Source organism: Salmo trutta, chromosome 3 (genome assembly GCF_901001165.1).
Source record: "Salmo trutta chromosome 3, fSalTru1.1, whole genome shotgun sequence".
Lineage (NCBI taxonomy): Eukaryota > Metazoa > Chordata > Actinopteri > Salmoniformes > Salmonidae > Salmo > Salmo trutta.
In genome coordinates this window covers 1,751,151-1,769,677 of record NC_042959.1, presented here as the reverse complement: position 1 = coordinate 1,769,677, position 18,527 = coordinate 1,751,151, and positions in this window count along the sequence as shown.

Sequence of the window (18,527 nt, the reverse complement as noted above, 5' to 3'; positions counted from 1 at the left end):
GACGATGAGACGGCCTATAGGGAGAAGGTCAGAGACCTGACAGTGTGGTGCCAGGACAACAACCAACAAGCAAAAAGGAAAACTTGGCTTCATCATTCATTGAATCAGATGCCTCATTCATCTCAAAATCCACTGATATTGCCAACTACTTTAATGATTTTTTTCATTGGCAAGATAAGCAAATTTAGACATGAGATGCCAGCAACAAACGCTGACACTACACATCCAAGTATATCTGACCAAATTATGAAAGACAATAATTGTACTTTTGAGTTCCGTAAAGTGAGTGTGGAAAAGGTGAAAAAAGTATTGTCTATTAACGATGACAAGCCACCGTGGTCTAACAATCTAGATGGAAAATATCTGAGGATAATAGCGGACGATATTGCCACTTATATTTGTCACATCTTCAATTTAAGCCTACTAGAGAGAGTGTTGCCCTCAGGCCTGGAGGGAAGCTAAAGTCATTCCACTACACAAGAATAGTAAAGCCCCCCTTTACTGGCTCAAATAGCCGACCAATCAGCCTGTTACCAACCCTTAGTAAACTTCTGGAAGAAATAGTGTTTGACCAGATACAATGCTATTTTACAGTAAACAAATTGACAACACTTAACAAAGGGTTGCAGTTTGTTTTGGAATGGGTGGCAAGGAATAAGTTAGTCCTAAATATTTCTAAAACTAAAAGCATTGTATTTAGGACAAATCATTCACTAAACCCTAAACCTCAACTAAATCTTGTAATAAATCATGTGGAAATTGAGCAAGTTGAGGTGATTTAACAGCTTGGAGTAATCCTGGATTGTAAACTGTCCTGGTCACAACATATTGATACAACAGTAGCTAAGATGGGGAGAAGTCTGTCCATAATAAAGCACTGCTCTACGTTCTTAACAACACTATCAACAAGGCAGGTCCTACAGGCCCTAGTTTCTACCTTCTTAACAACACTATCAACAAGGCAGGTCCTACAGGCCCTAGTTTCTACCTTCTTAACAACACTATCAACAAGGCAGGTCCTACAGGCCCTAGTTTCTACCTTCTTAACAACACTATCAACAAGGCAGGTCCTACAGGTCCTAGTTTCTGCCTTCTTAACAACACTATCAACAAGGCAGGTCCTACAGGCCCTAGTTTCTACCTTCTTAACAACACTATCAACAAGGCAGGTCCCACAGGCCCTAGTTTCTACCTTCTTAACAACACTATCAACAAGGCAGGTCCTACAGGCCCTAGTTTCTGCCTTCTTAACAACACTATCAACAAGGCAGGTCCTACAGGCCCTAGTTTCTACGTTCTTAACAGCACTATCAACAAGGCAGGTACTACAGGCCCTAGTTTCTACCTTCTTAACAGCACTATCAACAAGGCAGGTCCTACAGGCCCTAGTTTCTGCCTTCTTAACAACACTATCAACAAGGCAGGTCCTACAGGCCCTAGTTTCTGCCTTCTTAACAACACTATCAACAAGGCAGGTCCTACAGGCCCTAGTTTTGTCACACCTGGACTACTGTTCAGTCATGTGGGCAGGTGACACAAAGAGGGACGTTGGAAAATTACAATTGTCTCAGAACAGGGCAGCACGGCTGGCCCTTAAAAGTACACAGAGAGCTAACATTAATAATATGCATGTCAATCTCTCATGGCTCAAAGTGGAGGAGAGATTGACTTCATCACCAGTTGTTTTTGTAAGAAGTGTTGACAAGCTGAATGTACCGAGCTGTCTGTTTAAACTACTGGCACACAGCTCAGACACCCATACATACCCCACAAGACATGCCACCAGAGGTCTCTTCACAGTCCCCAAGTCCAGAACAGACTATGGGAGGCACACAGTACTACATAGAGCCATGACTACATGGAACTCTAATCCACATCAGGTAACTGATGCAGCAGTAGAATTAGATTTAAAAAGCAGGTAAAAATACACCTTAAAAAATACACCTTATACACCTTATGGCGACACACACACACACGCATGCACGCACGCACACACACACACACACTACACACACGCACACGCACACACACACACACACACACACACGCACGCACGCACGCACGCACACACACACACTACACACACGCACACACACACACACACACACACACACACACACACACACACACACACACACACACACACACACACACACACACACACACACACACACACACACACTACACACACGTGCATTGTAGTATTTTGTATGGTGGTATTATACATTCTGTATTGTACAGTGCATTCGGAAAGTATTCAGACCCCTTGACTTTTTCAAAATTTTGTTAGGTTACAGCCTTATTCTAAAATGGATTAAATTGTTTTTTCCCCCCCTCATCAATCTACACACAATACCCCATAATGACATCACAATACCCCATAATGACATCACAATACCCCATAATGACATCACAATACCCCATAATGACAAAGCAAAAACAGGTTTTTAGCCATTTTTGCAAATATATAAACCCCAGAAAACTGAAATACTGGTGTTGCCCCTCACTATAGCTGCACTTCTCCACATGGCCAGACTGATAGTGGTCTTCTCCATGTGGCCAGACTGATAGTGGTCTCCTCCACGTGGCCAGACTGATAGTGGTCTCCTCCACGTGGCCAGACTGATAGGGGTCTCCACATGACCAGACTGATAGTGGTCTCCTCCACGTGGCCAGACTGATAGGGGTTTCCACATGGCCAGACTGATAGTGGTCTCCTCCACGTGGCCAGACTGATAGGGGTCTCCACATGGCCAGACTGATAGTGGTCTCCTCCACATGGCCAGACTGATAGTGGTCTCCACATGGCCAGACTACTAGTGGTCTCCTCTCCATATGGCCAGACTGATAGTGGTCTCCACATGACCAGACTGATAGTGGTCTCCTCCACGTGGCCAGACTGATAGTGGTCTCCTCCACGTGGCCAGACTGATAGTGGTCTCCACATGGCCAGACTTCTAGTGGTCTCCTCTCCATATGGCCAGACTGCTAGTGGTCTCCTCTCCTTTTAATGCCCTGAAATGCCATGTGGTCTAAAATAGACACCAAAAGTCAACATACTGTACATTTCCATAGTGCCATTTTGAATGATGATAGCACAATTAAAAATCTGCCTTATGGACGGATGATGACATCGTGCACGGTCACACATACTAAGACTGTATCTACAGCAGGAGCTGTGTGAATTAATGAACAAATTTATCGCTGTCTGTCCCGTATGTTTGCGATGCATCGGTTCAGCCGTCAAGGCTATCAATGTATCACCGCCAGCCAAGCACATCACACCAGAACTATTTCACACCATTCAAACTTCCAAAAGGTGCTATGTGGTGTAACTGGACCAATGTAACAGGAAACAAACATAACCTTTTCGTAAAGGTTAATCGTCTTTTATTGCGATCGGACTACACGCTGTCATTAGGAGAGGTAATACAGCTCCCGTCGTAATCTTCTATTTAGATAGGCGCCGTATTTAAAGTGCTCTACCTTCGAACAATATAACTATTTACAACTGACTGTTCTCAATGCAATAGACCATGCAGCTACAGGTGAACTTTGGTTTATTATGCCAGTATTAATCATTACACTCTTCAGAGACTTATCATATAGGTCAAAAAAACAATTTTGCACAAGTCCTACAGCTGACTCTCGTTGTAGGCCTTGTTTAATATATCTTCAGTTTATCACAGTCACAATTGTAACCTAGATAACTTAGAAACTCAAAAAACTAAAAAAAAAGGAAATGTCCTCTCACTGTCAACTGTGTTTATCTTCAGCAAACTTAATAATATGTGTAAATATTTGTATGAACATAACAAGATTCAACAACAGACATAAACTGAACAAGTTCCACAGACATGTGACTAACAGAAATTGAATAATGTGTCCCTGAACAAAGGGGGGGTCAAAATCAAAAGTAACAGTCAGTATCTGGTGTGGCCACCAGCTGCATTAAGTATTGCAGTGCATCTCCTCCTCATGGACTGCACAAGATTTGCCAGTTCTTGCTGTGAGATGTTACCCCACGCTTCCACCAAGGCATCTGCAAGTTCCCAGACATTTCTGGGGGGAATGGCCCTAGCCCTCACCCTCCGATCCAACAGGTCCCAGACATGCTCAATGGGATTGAGATCCGGGCTCTTCGCTGGCCATGGCAGAACACTGACATTCCTGTCTTGCAGGAAATCACGCACAGAACGAGCAGTATGGCTGGTGGCATTGTCATGCTGGAGGGTCATGTCAGGATGAGCCTGCAGGAAGGGTACCACATGAGGGAGGAGGATGTCTTCCCTGTAACGCACAGCGTTGAGATTGCCTGTAATGACAACAAGCTCAGTCCGCTGATGCTGTGACACTCCGCCCTAGACCATGACAGATCCTCCACCTCCAAATCAATCCCGCTCCAGAGTACAGGCCTCGGTGTAACGCTCATTCCTTCAACGATAAACGCGAATCCGACCATCACCCCTGGTGAGAGAAAACCACGACTCGTCAGAGAAGAGCACATTTTGCCAGTTCTGTCTGGTCCAGCGATGGTGGGTTTGTGCCCATAGGCGACGTTGCTGCAGGTGATGTCTGGTGAGGACCTGCCTTATAACAGGCCTACAAGCCCTCAGTCCAGCCTCTCTCAGCCTATTGCGAACAGTCTGAGCACTGATGGAGGGATTGTGCGTTCCTGGTGTAACTTGGGCAGTTGTTGTTGCCATCCTGTACCTGTCCCGCAGGTGTGATGTTCGGATGTACCGATCCTGGTGTTGTTACACGTGGCCTGCCACTGTGAGGACGATCAGCTGTCCGTCCTGTCTCCCTGTAGTGCTGTCTTAGGCGTCTCACAGTACGGACATTGCAATTTATTGCCCTAGCCACATCTGCAGTCCTCATGCCTCCTTGCCTAAGGCACGTTCACGCAGATGAGCAGGGACTCTGGGGATCTTTCTTTTTGTGTTTTTCAGAGTCAGTAGAAAGGCCTCTTTAGTGTCCTAAGTTTTCATAACAGTGACCTTAATTGCCTACTGTCTGTAAGCTGTTAGTGTCTTAACGACCGTTCCACAGGTACATGTTCATTAATTGTTTATGGTTCATTGAACAAGCATGAGAAACAGTGTTTAAACCCTTTACAATGAAGATCTGTGAAGTTATTTGGATTTTTACATATTAGTTTTACATATTAGTTTACATAGTTTGTTTTTTTCCCTTGAAAATGAAGTAACTGATGAAGCTCGTTTCATGTGGCACATACGCAATGTTTACCACTGCAATGTGTCACATAATGCACGACAATCTCAGATATTAAAACATGACTTTCCTTTTTTTTAAGGTCACTGTCACAACTACGTCTGGCACAAAGTCACGGATACTTAGAAGTCCTTTGGAAATAATTGTTACATGTCTTCAAGGCAAGAACTGTGAACAGCATGAGCGCCTCACAAAAGACCTCATCCAACATCAAGGGTTCATTTCCCAGTTTGACATCACACAGAAAGTCAGCAGGAACATTGGAGAGCAGACAGACGTCATACAGCGATTTCATTAAAGACTGTGAGCCGAAGCCAGAGTTCTGGAAAGCTCTCCATCTCAAGTAGATCTGAGAACATCAACCGTATAGTAAGTGTGCTTCTTGATCAGAAGGTGTTTGCTTGGACACCTGGCAGGTTCTACCCAAGATTCCAGAACTTCCATAATAAACCTGTTGCACAAATTGGATATGAAGAACTAGTGTTTGTGGATCTGCATCCACAAACTGAATTTACACAATAAAAACAAAAACAAAACGATCTGCTCGTTTTGCACGCAGACAGAGGCAAAAACGTTGACAGTTGATTTCAGCTGTAGTGCTGAGACCCTAGATTGTAAATCTAATCTTGAATGCCACAGTGATTGAAGTAATTAGGGCTCCCAAGGCACTGCATCTCAGTGAAAGAGGCGTCACTACAGTCCCTGGTTCTATTCTAGGCTGTATCACATCCGGCAGCGATTGGGAGTCCCATAGGGCGGCGTACAATTGGCCCAGCGTCGTCCGGGTTTGGCCGGGGTAAGCCGTCATTGTAATTAAGAATTTGTTCTTAACTGACTTGCCGAGTTTAATAAAAGGTTAAATAAAATAAAAAATATAAACAATGTAAGAAAGGGGAAAGAACACATAGTACTGTAAACGATGACAATGTAGACTCACAAAATATGTGTATTTACTTCTAGAACATTACATTCCTTGTTGCATTTATTTATTTTAACTGAAAATATTCCGTGTACCTGTTTTTTTTTGTACTATTTATTTGTGTAATTACTTTAAATACAATGTTATGTCCCGTTAACAGTCTTCCTGTTTTTTCTGTCTGAAACTTTGTATAGAAATAGGTTTTATGGGCTGTGATGTGTACACCGTAACAACTGCTATAGCCGAGCCTTTCCCCAATTCTCTGGCCAACACCGTGTCGGAGCTGTAACGACACCGTGTCGGAGCTGTAACGACACCGTGTCGGAGCTGTAACGACACCGTGTCGGAGCTGTAACGACACCGTGTCGGAGCTGTAACGACACCGTGTCGGAGCTGTAACGACATACGTGTCGGTGCTGTAACCACACCGTGTCGGAGCTGTAGCGACACCGTGTCGGAGCAGTAGCGACACCGTGTCGGAGCTGTAGCGACACCGTGTCGGAGCAGTAGCGACACCGTGTCGGAGCTGTAGCGACACCGTGTCGGAGCTGTAGCGACACCGTGTCGGAGCTGTAACTGGGTGGAAAGCCACTTTTTCTACTTTGAAAGTTTATAGTAGTACGCTTTGTTATTTATTTCATCCAAAAAAGGCAACTTCAAGTTAATTTACAATACAGTCATACAATCCACTGATGTTTCCACATCTGGATTATTTATTCAAGTCAAGTGAAGGAGAAAAGTGAAAGATTCAAAAATGTATTTTATGAACAAGTAACTATGGGCGAGAAGTAACACCTTAACCCACTCTACTTTAGATAAGTCAACATGAGTATTAGAACAAATCTTTAGGCTACATTATGTGGCAAAGAAGGGGGTCGAGTGATAAATGGCAGATATGTGAGGGCAGAACTAATAAACGGGCTCTGCCCGATCACTAAAATGGCCACCCCGATCAGAACTACAGATCACAAAATGGCCGACTGCCAAAACTACAATTCCCAGAAGCAAGGGGAACCCTCAGAAGGTGGAGCCGACCCACAGATAAAAGGTCAAGAAAAACCAGGAAGAGAGAGAGAGGGCGGGAAGGATCTATGAACCATAGAGAAAGAGACAATCTACATTGGCTGGATTTACCGTGTACGAGCTGGACTGTTTTGGACTTACCTGTTGGCGTTTAGACCTGGACCTACCGAGAACCAGATTTGTGTACCGAACCCTGCTATCCTTGACCTTACCTGCGGCCTGGGTGGACCAGGACAGCGAAACAAACACACAGGTACTGTCAGGTTCGAAAGAACTTTCATTCTGGGCTGACTTTGGTGACAGTTTCCCACTTAATTTGTGACAAACGCTCCTAACTTTGAAGAGGTTTGCCACAGTTATTTATTTACAGTGTGTATAAGGCATACATTATACTATTCCATACAGCTCAATGAAAAGGGCCTGTTTCCATAACATTAATATCCTAGACAACATACTGTAAGTCTTTTTGACGTGTTAATAGAGAAGACACGTCAGTCAGTAATGGGCAGAGCAGAACACCTGTGTGCTCCAACTCAAGTGAAAGGTCATGTACTGTCTCTCTCAGGTACTGCCTATGCTCTTCACTGACCAGCCAATGTCTTGGTAGGAACTGTTGTCCTGCATGCCTCTCCAACGGACTTGAATTTCCCTAACGTACGTCCTTGCAGTTGCATGAGGCAGCACAATAGTCCCAGCAGTCATGTTTTGGGTGATATTGTTTGCGTGACCTCATCATCAAAGAGCTGTAACAGTTTCCCCTGCCTGCAGCTGGTACTGTTTGACACAGACAGTTTCATCTTCTCTGAAACTGCAGCAAGCTGTCTTCCATGGTGCAGGATAAGTGAATGTGAGCTTGTGCCGTCCTTGTGCCCGATCCTCCATATGTCTGCATGAGACAAGGTCTTGAGATGGTCCACAGTTGACTACATGATGGACATCCTTAAGGTTTACCCCCATTACCAGTGCTGACATCCTTAAAGTTTAACCCATTACCAGTGCATTACCATTGCCATCACAACTCTGAGATTAGCTCAGCTGGGCTAGACAATCTTGACCATCTCTTTCTAAAATTATCCGCTGCAATTGTTGCAACCCCTATTACTAGCCTGTTCAAACTCTCTTTCGTATTGTCTGAGATCCCTAAAGATTGGAAAGCTGCCGCGGTCATCCCCCTCTTCAAAGGGGAGACACTCTAGACCCAAACTGTTACAGACCTATATCTATCCTACCCTGCCTTTCTAAAGTCTTCGAATGCCAAGTTAACAAACAGATCACCGACCATTTCGAATCCCACCGTACCTTCTCCGCTATGGAATCTGGTTTCAGAGCTGGTCATGGGTGCACCTCAGCCACGCTCAAGGTCCTAAATGATATCATAACCGCCATCAATAAAAGACAATACTGTGCAGCCTTCTTCATCGACCTGGCCAAGGCTTTCGACTCTGTCAATCTCAGCATTCTTATTGGCAGACTCAACAGCCTTGGTTCACCATCTACTTCTCAGATAGAGTTCAGTGTGTCAAATCGGAGGGCCTGTTGTCCGTACCTCTGACAGTTCAATTCTCGGGCCGCCTCTCTTCTCTGTATACATCAATGATGTCGCTCTTGCTGCTGGTGATTCTCTGATCCACCTCTATGCAGACGACACCATTCTGTATACATCTGGCCCCTCCTTGGACACTGTGCTATTAACAAACCTCCAGATGAGCTTCCATGCCATACAACACTCCTTCCGTGGCCTCCAACTGTAAAACTAAATGCATGCTCTTCAACCGATCGCTGCTCGCACCCGCCCGCCTGTCCAGCATCACTACTCTGGACGGTTCTGACTTAGAATATGTGGACAACTACAAATACCTAGGTGTCTGGCTAGACTGTAAACTCTCCTTTCAGACTCACATTAAGCATCTCCAATCCAAAATTAAATCTAGAATTGGCTTCCTATTTCGCAACAAAGCATCCTTCACTCATGCTGCCAAACATACCCTCGTAAAACTGACTATCCTACCAATCCTTGACTTTGGCGATGTCATTTACAAAATAGCCTTCAATACCCTACTCAACAAACTGGATGCAGTCTATCACAGTGCCATCTGTTTTTGTCACCAAATCCCAATGTACTACCCACCACTGCGACCTGCATGATCTCGTTGGCTGGCCCTCGCTTCATATTCGTCGCCAAACCCACTGGCTCCAGGTCATCTATAAGTCTTTTCTAGGTAAAGTCCCGCCTTATCTCAGCTCACTGGTCACCATAGCAGCACCCACCTGTAGCACGCGCTCCAGCAGGTATATCTCACTGGTCACCCCCAAAGCCAACACCTCATTTGGCCGCCTTTCCTTCCAGTTCTCTGCTGCCAATGACTGGAACGAATTGCAAATATCACTGATGCTGGAGTCTTATATCTCCCTCACTAGCTTTAAGCATCAGCTGTCAGAGCAGCTTACCGATCATTGCACCTGTACATAGCCCAGCTGTAATAATGCACCCCAGGATCTTTACTTGCACATTCATCTTCTGCACATCTATCACTCCAGTGTTTAATTGTAATTATTTCGCCTCCATGGCCTATTTATTGCCTTACCTCCCTACTCTTCTACATTTGCACACACTGTATATATTTTTCTATTGTGTTTTTGACTGTACGTTTGTTTATCCCATGTGTAACTCTGTGTTGTTTGTGTCGCACTGCTTTGCTTTATCTTGGCCAGGTCGCAGTTGTAAATGAGAACTTGTTCTCAAACTAAAATTGAAAAATTAGATGACTCATCCTTCAAGGCTGTGCAGTTTTATGTGCCTGAGTGGTACATGTCCAAAAGCCTGTTTTCCAGTGTGTCCTCTGATCCTGCTGGATGAACAGATTTCTCCCCAAGGAAATGCCGGAAAACCTTGTTTCACAGCAATTCTCTTAAAGAATATGCCAGTCCTTGGGGTATCAGGCCCCTTGACTCCATCTCTGTGAGCAACCATGAAAACGTCTCTACAGGGTCATATGTATATACTGTACGCTATACCATCTACTGCATCTTGCCATCTTGATGTAATTAGATGTATCACTAGCCACTTTAAACAATGCCACTTTATATAATGTTTACATACCCTACGTTACTCATCTCATATGTATATACTGTACTCTATACCATCTACGACACCAGTGTCTTCTGATCCCTCCTGTCTCAGCCTCCAGTATTTATGCTGCAGTAGTTTATGTGTCGGGGGGCTAGGGTCAGTCTGTTACATCTGGAGTATTCTCTTGTCTTATCCGGTGTCCTGTGTGAATGTAAATATGCTCTCTCTAATTCTTTCTTTCTTTCTTTCTTTCTTTCTCTCGGAGGACCTGAGCCCTAGGACTACCTGGCATGATGACTCCTTGCTGTCCCCAGTCCACCTGGCCATGCTGCTGCTCCAGTTTCAACTGTTCTGCCTGCGGCTACGGAACCCTGACCTGTTCACCGGACGTGCTTGTTGCACCCTCGACAATTACTATGATTATTATTATTTGACCATGCTGGTCATTTACGAACATTTTAACATCTTGACCATGTTCTGTTATAATATCCACCCGGCACAGCCAGAAGAGGACTGGCCACCCCTCATAGCCTGGTTCCTCTCTAGGTTTCGTCCTAGGTTTTTGGCCTTTCTCAGGAGTTTTTCCTAGGGAGTTTTTCCCAGCCACCGTGCTTCTTTCACATGCATTGCTTGCTGTTTGGGGTTTTAGGCTGGGTTTCTGTACAGCACTTTGAGATTTCAGCTGATGTACGAAGGGCTATATAAATAAATTTGATTTGATCTACTGCATTTTGCCATCCTCATGTAATGTATCACTAACCACCTTAAACAATGCCGCTTTATATGTTTTCATACCCTACATTACTGATCTCATATGTATATACTGTACTCCATACCATCTACTGCATCTTGCCTATGCCGTTCGGCCATCACTCATTTATATATTTTTATGTACATATTCGTATTCATTCCTTTACACTTGAGTGTACAAGGTAGTTGTTGTGGAATTGTTAGGTTAGATGACTTGTTAGATATTACTGCATGGTCGGAACTAGAAGCACAAGCATTTCACTACACTTGCATTAACACCTGCTAACCATGTGTATGTGACAAATAAATCTGATTTGAGACGACACCTTCTTCACTGTTGTTCTCCCTGTCAGGACTGTTCTCCACCTTGACACATTGCTTCATGCCCAGTGTTCACCACCTCAACACCTTGCTTCATGCCCAGTGTTCTACACCTCAACACCTTGCTTCATGCCCAGTGTTCCCCACCTCAACACATTGCTTCATGCCCAGTGTTCCCCACCTCAACACATTGCTTCATGCCCAGTGTTCCCCACCTCAACACATTGCTTCATGCCCAGTGTTCCCCACCTCGACACATTGCTTCATGCCCAGTGTTCACCACCTCGACACATTGCTTCATGCCCAGTGTTCACCACCTCGACACATTGCTTCATGCCCAGTGTTCCCCACCTCAACACATTGCTTCATGCCCAGTGTTCCCCACCTCAACACATTGCTTCATGCCCAGTGTTCACCACCTCAACACATTGCTTCATGCCCAGTGTTCTACACCTCAACACATTGCTTCATGCCCAGTGTTCTACACCTCAACACATTGCTTCATGCCCAGTGTTCACCATCTCAACACATTGCTTCATGCCCAGTGTTCCCCACCTCAACACATTGCTTCATGCCCAGTGTTCCCCACCTCAACACATTGCTTCATGCCCAGTGTTCACCACCTCAACACATTGCTTCATGCCCAGTGTTCACCACCTCAACACATTGCTTCATGCCCAGTGTTCACCACCTCAACACATTGCTTCATGCCCAGTGTTCACCACCTCGACACATTGCTTCATGCCCAGTGTTCACCACCTCAACACATTGCTTCATTCCCAGCTGCTTCATTCTGCACTTCCTTGTAGCTGTGATGGCCAATGAAGGAACTGGACATGGTCGGAGTGACCGCAGCTCGCCTACCATTCCACGCCACTTCAATACAGGAACTGGACATGGTCGGAGTGACCGCAGCTCGCCTAACATTCCACGCCACTTCAAGAAAAGCAGCCTCTGTCACGACTTCCGCCGAATTTGGCTCCTCTCCTTGTTCGGGCGGCGTTTGGCGGTCGACGTCACCAGCTTTCTAGCCATCGCCGCTCTAGTTTTCATATGTCCATTTGCTTTGTCTTGCTCCATACACACCTGGTTTTCATTCCCTAATCACACTGAATGTATTTAGTCCTCTGTTCCCCTCCATGTCTCTGTGTGAAATTGTTTTGATGTTATGTGTGTATTGTTACGCACCAGACTTTTGATTATTGTTCCGTGTTTTGGGCAAGTTGTATGTACTTCTGTGCTTTCGTTTGGACCGGAATTAAAAGTGCGCCTGTTAAAACCTGTTGGGGCTAGGGGGCAGTATTTGCACGGCCGGATAAAAAACGTACCCGATTTAAACTGGTTACTACTCTTGCCCAGAAATGAGAATATGCATATAATTAGTAGATTTGGATAGAAAACACTCTAAAGTTTCTAAAACTGTTTGAATGGTGTCTGTGAGTATAACAGAACTCATATGGCAGGCCAAAACCTGAGAAGATTCCATACAGGAAGTGCCCTGTCTGACAATTTATCCTTCTGTTGCATCTCTATCGAAAATACAGCATCTCTGCTGTAACATGACATTTTCTAAGGCTTCCATTGGCTCTCAGAAGGTGCCAGAAAGTGTAATGGGGTGTCTGCAGTCTCTGGACGAAGTACAGCAGCTCTGTGAGTGGTCAGCCTGGGAACAGTGAGACTGAGAAGCGCGTTCATGAGAATTCTCCATTTTTTTATTTCAGCCTTTGAATGAATACAACGTTGGAATATTATCGCTATTTTACGAGAAAAATAGCATAAAAATGGATTTTTAACAGCGTTTGACATGCTTCGAAGTACGGTAATGGAATATTTTGAATTTTTTTGTCACGAAATGCGCTCGCGCGTCACCCTTCGGATAGTGACCTGAACGCACAAACAAAACGGAGGTATTTGAATATAACTATGGATTATTTGGAACCAAAACAACATTTGTTGATGAAGTAGAAGTCCTGGGAGTGCATTCTGACGAAGAACAGCAAAGGTAATCCAATTTTTCTTATAGTAAATCTGAGTTTGTTGAGGGCCAAACTTGGTGGGTGTCAAAATAGCTAGCCGTGCTGGCCGGGCAATGTACTCAGAATATTGCAAAATGTGCTTTCGCTGAAAAGCTATTTTAAAATCTGACACCGCGATTGCATAAAGGAGTTCTGTATCTATAATTCTTAAAATAATTGTTCTGTATTTTGTGAACGTTAATCATGAGTAATTTAGTAAATTCACCGGAAGTTTGCGGTGGGTATGCTAGTTCTGAACATCACATGCTAATGCAAAAAGCTGGTTTTTGATATAAATATGAACTTGATTGAACAAAACATGCATGTATTGTATAACATAATGTCCTAGGAGTGTCATCTGATGAAGATCCTCAAAGGTTAGTGCTGCATTTAGCTGTGGTTTTGGTTTTTGTGACATATATGCTTGCTTTGAAAATGGCTGTGTGATTATTTTTGGCAGGGTACTCTCATGACATAATCTAATGTTTTGCTTTCGCTGTAAAGCCTTTTTGAAATCGGACAATGTGGTTAGATTAACGAGTCTTGTCTTTAAAATGGTCATATGTTTGAGAAATTGAAGTTATAGCATTTTGGAGGTATTTGTATTTCGCGCCACGCGATTCCACTGGCTGTTGACGAGGTGGGACGCGTCCCACCTCGCCCAGGGAGGTTAACGACACTCTGCTCTCCTGCACCTGACTTCGCCTCCAGTACACACCCGTAACAGAATTTCGCACCCACTACGGAGTCAGCAGGAGCAGGTACCCCGGTTAGAGGAGTCGAGGAGCACGTCCAGGAACACTCAGCAATGTTACATTATCTTGGTGCCATGATGGATCACGTTGTCCAGACCATGGACCGCTGGGAGAGACAGGAAGTCTCTCCAGTGCCTCGACCAGTGCAACCGGGGTTACCTCTACCCGTCCCGGCCGCAACAAGTTCCAGTGGGATACGTCTCTCCCTTCCCAGGGAGTATGATGGGACAGCAGCACAGTGCCAGGGATTCCTGATACAACTTGACCTCTACCTGGCCACCGTTCCCCCAGCTCTCTCCGGAAGGGAGAGAGTGTCCGCCCTCGTTTCATGCCTCTCGGGGAGAGCTCTGGAGTGGGCAAACGCCGTGTGGGGAAGGAAATGCGGCGTTGGGCCACTTCGAGGAGAACGGCTCTTCCATTTGAGGCAGGGGACGAGGAGCGCCCAGGAGTTCGCCCTGGAATTCCGGACCTTGGCCGCCGGAGCAGGCTGGAACAACAGGGCCCTCATCGACCACTATTGATGCAGCCTGCACGAGGACGTCCGACGTGAGCTGCCCTGCAGGGATGCCACCATCACCTTTGACCAACTGGTGGATAACCTGCTGGTCACCCGCGGACGTCCAGAGGGGGCTCTGTCGCTTCCATCTTCCAGCACCCCCTTTCCGGTGCCCATGGAGTTGGGAGGAGCTGCGTGTAGGGAGGCTGGAGGAGGGTCCATCACGTGCACCATCTGTGGCCGCAGAGGGCACACTGCCGGTCGGTGCCGTGTCGGTCCCTCTGGGAGTCGAGGCAACAGGCAGGGCACCGTGGCGTCACTCCAGGTGAGTCTGCACCACACTCATCCAGAGTCCTCTGTTGACTACCTGTTTGTTTCCCTGAGTTTTCCCCGCATTCCCAGCATAAGGCGCTCGTCAATTCAGGCACAGCTGGGAATTTTATAGACAGAGTGTTAGCCCTTAGTTTAGGGATCCCCATTATTCCTGTGGTTAGACCTTTCTGGGTTCACTCTCTGGATAGTCGACCATTAGGGTCCGGGCTAATCAGGGAGGCCACCATCTCCCTGGCCATGGAGACGCAGGGGTGTCACGAGGAGAAAATCAGTCTCTTCCTCATTGACTGTCCTGCGTTTCCCGTGGTACTAGGCCTTCCCTGGTTAGCTCATCATAACCCTACCATTTCCTGGCAACAGAGGGCTCTCACGGGGTGGTCGCGAGAGTGCTCGGGGAGGTGTGTAGGGGTTTCCATTGGTGCTACCACGGTGGAAAGTCCAGACCAGGTCTCCACCGTGCGCATCCCCCCCAGAATATGCCGATTTGGCTCTCGCCTTCTGTAAAAAGAAGGCGACTTAATTACCACCTCATCGACAGGGGGATTGTGCGATAAATCTCCTGGCAGACGCTGCGCTTCCCAGGAGTCACATGTATCCCCTGTTGCAAGCGGAGACGGTGGCTATGGAGACATTTGTCTCTGAATCCCTGTGTCAGGGGTACATTCGGTCCTCCACTTCACCCGCCTCCGAGTTTCTTTTTTGTGAAGAAGAAGGATGGAGGTCTGCACCTGTGCATTGACTATAGAGGTCTCAATCAAATCACGGTGAGGTACAGTTACCCGCTACCTCTTATTGCCATGGCGATTGAGTCAATGCATGGAGCGCGCTTCTTCACTAAACTGGATCTCAGGAGTGCGTATAACCTGGTGCGTATCCAGGAGGGAGACGAGTGGAAGACAGCATTTAGTACCACCACAGGGCATTATGAGTACCTCGTCATGCCGTTCGGGTTGATGAATGCTCCATCAGTCTTCCAATCTTTTGTAGACGAGATTTTCAGGAACCTGCACGGGCAGGGTGTAGTGGTGTATATCGATGACATTCTGATATACTCTGCTATACGCGCCGAGCATGTGTCCTTGGTACGCAGGGTACTTGGTCGTCAAGGCCGAGAAATGCTTGTTCTTTCAGCAGGCCGTCTCCTTCCTAGGGTATCGCATTTCCACATCAGGGGTGGAGATGGAGAGTGACCGCATTGCAGCCGTGCGTAATTGGCCGACTCCCACCACGGTAAAGGAGGTGCAGCGATTTTTTTTTTTTTAGGGTTTGTCAGTTACTACCGGAGATTTATCTGAGGTTTTGGCCAGGTGGCTGCTCCCATTACCTCACTGCAGGAGCGGTGCTCTCTCAGCGCTCGGGTACACCACCGAAACTCTGCCCCTGTGCTTTCTTCACGAAGAAGCTCAGCCCGGCGGAGCGTAACTATGATGTGGGGGACCGGGAGTTGTTGGCTGTGGTTAAAGCGTTGAAGGCGTGGAGACATTGGCTTGAGGGGGCTAAACACCCTTTTCTCATCTGGACTGACCACCGCAACCTGGAGTACATCCAGGCAGCGAGGAGACTGAATCCTCGTCAGGCAAGGTGGGCCATGTTCTTTACCCGTTTTGTTTTCACCCTGTCCTACAGACCAGTTCCCCAGAATATGAAGGCAGACGCACTGTCCCGGCTGTATGACACAGAGCAGCGGCCCATGGATCAGACTCCCATACTCCCGGCCTCCAGCCTGGTAGCGCCGGTCATGTGGGAGCTGGATGCGGACATTGAGCAGGCGTTGCGTGTAGAGCCCACTCCCCTCCAGTGTCTCGTCGGGCGTATGTACGTTCCGTCTGCTGTCCGTGACCAGTTGATATATTGGGCCCACACGTCACCCTCCTCTGGTCATCCATGGATCGGTCGAACGGCGCGCTGTCTGACTGGGAAGTATTGGTGGCCCACCTTGGCAAAGGACGTGAGGGTTTATGTTTCCTCCTGCTCGGTGTGTGCCCAGTGTAAGGCTCCGAGACACCTGCCCAGAGGTAAGCTACATCCCTTACCCATTCCACAAATACCTTGGTCACACCTGTCAGCGGATTTCCTAACCGATCTTCCTCTTTCAAAGGGAAACACTACGATCCTGGTCGTTGTGGATTGTTTGTCTAAGTCCTGTCGTCTCCTCCCTCTGTCCGGTCTTCTTACGGCCCTACAGACTGCGGAAGCCCTGTTTACTCACGTCTTCCGGCACTACGGGGTGCCTGAGGACATAGTGTCTGATCGGGGTCCCCAGTTCACGTCGAGAGTCTGGAAGGCGTTCATGGAACGTCTGGGGGTCTTGATCAGCCTCACCCCGAGAGTAACCGGCAGGTAGAGAGAGTGGGCAGGTTTCTGCGGTCCTATTGCTAGGACCGGCCGGGGGAGTGGGCGGCGTTCGTGCCCTGGGCCGAGATGGTACAGAACTTGCTTCGCCACTCCTCCACTAACCTCTCCTCCTTTCAGTGCGTATTGGGGTACCAGCCGGTTCTGGCGCCGTGGCATCAGGGTCAGACCGAGGCTGGACGACTGGTACAGGCGTGCGGAGGAGACATAGGAGGCCGCCCATGTTCACCTCCAGCGGGCTATGCCAGCGAGCTATGCCAAAAGACCAGCGAGGACCGTCACCGCAGTGAGGCCCCGGTGTTCGCACCGGGGTACCGGTTCTGGCTCTCGACCCGAAACCTGCCCCTCCGCCTGCCCTGCCGGAAGCTGGGTCCGCGGTTTGTGGGGCCATTCAAAGTCCTGAGGAGGGTGAACGAGGTGTGTTACAGGTTACAGCTTCCATCTGATTACCATATTAGCCCCTCGTTCCAACCAGAGGTTCCTCTGGACATCGAGGGGGTCCCGGTGTACTCTATTCGTTCCATCCTGGATTTGAGGCATCGGGCCGTCATTGAAAATAAGAATTTGTTCTTAACCGACTTGCTTAGTTAAATATATATATATATATATATATATATATATGAGAGAGAGCGATATAGTCTGTCTCTGAGGCTAGGGACCTTTATACTGTCTCTGAGGCTAGGGACCTATATAGTCTGTCTCTGAGGCTAGGGAACTATATAGTCTGTCTCTGAGACTAGGGAACTATATACTGTCTCTGAGGCTAGGGAACTATATAGTCTGTCTCTGAGGCTAGGGAACTATATACTGTCTCTGAGGCTAGGGAACTATATAGTCTGTCTCTGAGGCTAGGGACCTGGCATATAGTCTGTCTCTGAGGCTAGGGAACTATATACTGTCTCTGAGGCTAGGGACCTGGCATATAGTCTGGCTCTGAGGCTAGGGACCTGGCATATAGTCTGGCTCTGAGGCTAGGGAACTATATACTGGCTCTGAGGCGAGGGAACTATATAGTCTGGCTCTGAGGCTAGGGAACTATATAGTCTGGCTCTGAGGCTAGGGAACTATATAGTCTGGCTCTGAGGCTAGGGACCTGGCATATAGTCTGTCTCTGAGGCTAGGGACCTGGCATATAGTCTGTCTCTGAGGCTAGGGAACTATATACTGGCTCTGAGGCTAGGGAACTATATAGTCTGTCTCTGAGGCTAGGGAACTATATAGTCTGTCTCCGAGGCTACAAAGGCCAAATAATAAATGT